The following is a 5,448-nucleotide window of genomic DNA, read 5'->3' on the forward strand; positions in this document are numbered from 1 at the left end:
ATAACATTAGGCCTAACTCTCTCTGCACCCGGCTGACCCTGTGCCGCTGAGGGTGAACCAACTGTACCTACCTGACCCTGGGAGACCCCTGAGTCTATGCCCAGAACCTTAACTCTGCCAGTCGAGTATTTACCTTTAAACCGATAACTCAGTTTTCTCCATAGGTTAACATTGACTGTTTTTTCCTGAAATTTCTTCTGTGTGGACTTTTCAAAATTTAAAATATTCACCAAAAATCAGCCTGCTATTAGGTGAGCTCCCAGTGCTGGATCTTGGTGCCCAGCACTGACTCTGAAAAATACTTACAACTGTACTTACCAGTAACCCAATTTTCTCCCATAGGAAATCATTGACTGCTTTTCTGTGAAATTTCTTCTGTCAATTTCTGCAAACTTTAAATATTGTTTAAAAATCGTATAACTTCTGAAAACGTAATTACTTACCTGTTTTGGATAAAGGTCCTAGTACTGAGTCTAGGCACGCAGTACTGGATTACAAAAGTAACGAGAACGTACTATACCTGCAACTTGAATTTTCTGCCGTAGCGAATCATTGACTGTTTTCTATGAAATATTTTCTAAGTGTCAACTTTTAAAACAGCAAAATATTGTCTAAAAATCATAACAGTAATTAAGTCGACTTTTATCACTTGATTCCAAGTACTGACCCAGGACTGAATCTAGGATCTAGTTCTGGAATTCCAAAAGTAATCCTAAAAGTAATCTGTTGCAAATAACTTGAAACTTCTATTGAACTCAACGCATTATTGTGTTTAAAATTGTGTTGCCTATTGCAACCACTTGTAATTTTCTACAAAAGTCAATTGCATATTGCAAAAGTATTTATATAAAGCATCTCATTCTGAGAAAGTATATTTTAATGCCAAGTGTTGGTTCTAAAATAAAACAAGCATATATTTTTTATATATAAACCATTGGCCTAGAGTTCAGTTATTGAGTGTGTGAGACCATTTGCTGACTGAGTGTGTACAACAAATGCTTTACACTGTCCTCTGATACTGCCTTACTGCTCGACCAAGCTACCACTTTAGAAAGTAAGTTTATATCTAACTTTAGCCTCTGCCAAACCTCTGGGGACTGTGGACTCTGTACACCCTGTACCTATTTGGGAACAGTATATACAGAGCCACTTTCTCACAGCTTCGGAAGGCAGATCTCAACACTTTGAGCCCTTATCTGTGGCTGGAGTTGGAAGCGGATCCAACACTGGAGTTGGAAGGCCATGGAAAGACAGAGCTGAGGTCCTGCACACAGAGCTGAGGTCCTGCATACGGAACTGAGGTACTACGTACACGGAGCTGAGGTACTACGTACACGGAGCTGAGGTCCTGCGTACACGGAGCTGAGGTCCTGCGTACCCGGAGCTGAGGTCCTGCAGACACAGAGCTGAGGTCCTGCATACACAGAGCTGTGGCCCTGGACAGGCAGAGCTGAGGTCCTGCATACACAGAACTGCAGCCCTGGGCAGACAGCGCTCAGGTCCTGCATACACAGAGCTGCTGCCCAGGACGGACAGAGCTGAGGTCCTGCATACACAGAGCTGAGGTCCTGCATACACAGAGCTGACGTCCTGCATACACAGAGCTGAGATCCTGCATACACAGAGCTGAGGTCTTGCATACACAGAGCTGAGGTCCTGCACACACAGAGTTGCGGCCCTGGACAGGCAGAGCTGAGGACCTGCATACATGGAGCTGCAGCCCTGGACAGACAGAGCTGAGGTCCTGCATACACAGAGCTGATATCCTGCATACAGAGCTGAGATCCTGCATACACAGAGCTGATGTCCTGCATACAGAGCCGATGTCCTGCATACACAGAGCTGCGGCCCAGGACGGTCAGAGCTGAGGTCCTGCATACACAGAGCTGCGGCCCTGGACAGACAGAGCTGAGGTCTTGCATACACAGAGCTGCGGCCCTGGACAGACAGAGCTGAGGTCCTGCATACAGAGTTGAGGTCCTGCATACACAGAGCTGCGGCCCTGGACAGAGAGAGCTGAGGTCCAGGACAGACAGCGCTGAGGTCCTGCATACACAGAGCTGAGGTCCTGCATACACAGAGCTGAGGTCCTGCATATACAGAGCTGCGGCCCTGGACAGACATGGCTGAGGTCCTGCATACACAGAGCTGCGACCCTGGACAGACAGAGCTGAGGTCCTGCTCACAGAGCTGAGGTCATGCATACAAAGAGCTGCGGCCGAGGACAGACAGCGCTGAGGTCCTGCATACACAGAGCTGTGGCCCTGGGCAGACAGAGCTGAGGTCTTTCAAGTTTGCAATTGAGTTCCACTGCAGACAGAGCTGAGCCCATGAACAGAGATATATTGGCGGGGGGGCGGAGGGGTGGTCCACAGGTAGAGCTGAGCTCAATCGTCGTTCACTCCTATAAAATAACAAGCATTTGCAATGCAATAGGTCTCGCATTATTAAAGTTTGAGCTATTGGCATTGCTAAAGAATGCAACCCCAATAGCTCAAACTTTAATAATGCGAGACCTATTGCATTGCAAATGCTTGTTTCCATTGACTTCCATTGAAGTAAAGGCAGTCTCACGCGGGAGAAAGAAGAAAGCCATTTTGGGGTAAACTATTGGGAGTCTGCTGCCTGAATCGGGAATATGGGCATGTATGCGTATAAATCTCACAGCGTGTGAACTAAATATAACCAACAATGTAATTCAGAAAATCGTAATGGCAGGTATGCATTCCCTCTTCGCCACGGGCCCTGGTTTTATATAATAAAATAGCATATGCTCTCTCTTGCCCTAACACAGAATGAATTCCACTGCGTTTTAGTGTAACGTAATTTTAGTAAGTTCAAATGTTAAGCGAATTTGTAGCATATAAAGTAACATCGTTTCTGACTCATGAACAAATCAAATTTTTTATTTCATATAAATATAATAAAAATAACAATGTTTTCATCTACGTTTGTGGCAGACGTAAAAACAACTCCTAAAAAAGACAGAGTATGCTGTTCCTCCTGGTCAGGGGTGATTCTGTGAGGTACACACTCTACCCCAGGAAGGAGATAAAGTGAAATCTAACATGAGAAGTACATGTGGTAAGGGGAAAAAACCACAAGGGTGGAACTAAAACCCTCACACGTAAAAACAAAACAGGTCACCGTCCCTGGGTGGGCTCGAACCACCAACCTTTCAGATAACAGCCGAACGCACTAACCGATTGCGCCACAGCGACAGTTATGACACACTGATCGTGGAGTGTACACAACAGTACGGGCAGGCGCAGTGATCACACAATTTCTGTGTGAAATACCAAGCGCGCATGCAGCATGTTTTACTTTCCAATAAAAAGGTGCATCGACCTACTGTGGAAGATATTGCTGTTATTATGCTTGAACAAAGATAGTAGGACAGCACCAGTACATTGGTTAGTCGTGGTCCATTTGAGTTAATGCTGTCTGGAGCTAGGGGGGAGGAGAGCGACAGGAGAGGAATGAAAGGACGGGAATACCTTGTGGACAGTATCAACCAAAAGAACGTGTTAGATCATGACAGGATCCGAAGTGAGCGTTAGTGCTTAAGCATTATCGGCCTTGGCCGAGCATAGATATAAAAGAAAGACTCGGTAGTTTGAAAAAGAAAAAAAACTGCCTCGAAACATGAAAGTTTACTCGACATTTGAAAATGGGACTCTTCGCAATCCTATTTAATAGCAAATATTTCAAAAAGTGGGAAAATTAGATGTCTTAAAGGTATTAAAAAAAAACATGTACAAATTACAATGTCACATATTTCCAGTGCAAGCAAATGGGGAAATTACACTCCTCGTCGTTGTTCTCGATACTCCCATGGTAACCCCACATGCTGGCATGTATGGGAACATTTGTTTTGAATGTCCATGATTATCTGTTAACAAGCAGAACGAGTGCTGCGCGCGCCACAGTGAGCGATCTGTTTTCAATTATCGCGCCCATGTCTAGGCACGATAATTGAAAACAGATGTCGGCGTGCGGGTAACAGACACCAATAGGCCATGAGCAGAGCAACACGACCGCCTTTGGCCTATTGCGTGGTGTCTTTCTGAAAAAGATGACCGCAAACGCCAATACCTTGGACCAAAAGGAATCGCACACGCACAAGGGTTTGCTATTCCAGGGTCCGCTTTGGAACCCTCCACAAAAGGACTCTCGCCTGCGCGAGCAGTACTGCGCGCTACATCGCTAGGCGCGAGACCTAAAAACTGGAGTTCTGTGAGGGATGAGAAACCGAAAGCAGTTAATATTCGGTGGGAGTCACACGCCTCTCACTCAAGCTATTCTCGCACACGGCCGGTCTCCGAAAGGGAGTGAGGAATAGGAGGTGGGAGGGAGAATGACCGAGAGGGAAGGGGTTTAGAGAAAAGATTGAAGAGAGCGAGACAAGGTAGATAGTAGTGAAAGAGAAATGAGTGTGTAAGAGAGAATATGGAGAGAAGGGTGAGAGGGAGGTTGTTAGAAGGCGACCTCAGGGGAGCCCGGAGGGGGCCCTGACTGTCCTGAGACCCACCCTCAAGGTATCGTAGCCGGGCACTGGCGGGAGATTCCGCAGGGGAGGAATCTCGTACCTAGGATCGTACACTTGGCACCACACGACAAAGAGACACCACACCGAGGGTTCTTAGGATTCAAGCTTTATCAACTCGAAGGGGTAGGATCTTTATGATCAACAAGGCAGATATTTATAAGCAGAGCGTGAGCTCACAGAGTCTTGGCGGGGGTAGGAGGTGCGGGACAGTCTTTGGGGGGATCGGATCAAATGCAGGAGCGTACCCGGCGCACAGCTCACAATCCTCAAGCTGGAGGATACGCTTGTCGTCGTGGGGTCCGGCGGGACCAAAGAGATTCAGGGGGAGCCGCGAGTCACTCAGCAGGCTCAAGCACCAGTTAGGAGGTCTTACGATCTTCAGGGAGCCGCGAGTCACTCAGCAGGGCTCAAGCACAGGTTCGGAGGTCTTACGTTCTTCGGGGAGCCGCGAGTCACTCAGCAGGGCTCAAGCACAAGTTCGGAGGTCTTACGATCTTCAGGGAGCCGCGAGTCACTCAGCAGGGCTCAAGCATAGGTTCGGAGGTCTTACGTTCTTCGGGAAGCCGCGAGTCACTCAGCAGGGCTCAGATGTTCCAAGGCGAATCTGCCGGACAGTCCCAGAGCACCCCTTGTTATAGGTCGACCCCTCTTTGATGTCCGGAGTCTGTGCAGGCAGGGGTCTTGTCACCTGGGGGTCGCTTGTCGAGGTTTCCTGCTATTGTCTTTTGATCCTTTCAGGGCCGGGTCAGGAGGAGTCCCAGACACCCAGCAGGCGTGGAGCCAGCCCTCAGGGAGGCCGGAGGGCCGATCGAAACCCATCGCCCCAGGGGAGTTCAGAGGTGCGATAGAAACTGATCCTCCCTCTCTCATCCCCTGGAATCGTGATGTCCTCCAGCCAG

At 48.0% G+C, this 5,448-nt stretch overlaps 1 non-coding gene across 1 annotated transcript; it reads right to left on the minus strand.

Annotated features, from left to right (window-relative positions):
- Positions 1-3,147: 3,147 nt before the first annotated feature.
- TRNAN-GUU (transfer RNA asparagine (anticodon GUU)) lies at positions 3,148-3,221 on the minus strand. The gene has a single exon. It is a non-coding gene; the product is annotated as a tRNA-Asn (tRNA).
- Between the last annotated feature and the right edge of the window lie 2,227 nt (positions 3,222-5,448).

This window comes from Triturus cristatus, chromosome 1_1 (assembly GCF_964204655.1).
Source record: "Triturus cristatus chromosome 1_1, aTriCri1.1, whole genome shotgun sequence".
In the NCBI taxonomy this organism is placed as follows: domain Eukaryota; kingdom Metazoa; phylum Chordata; class Amphibia; order Caudata; family Salamandridae; genus Triturus; species Triturus cristatus.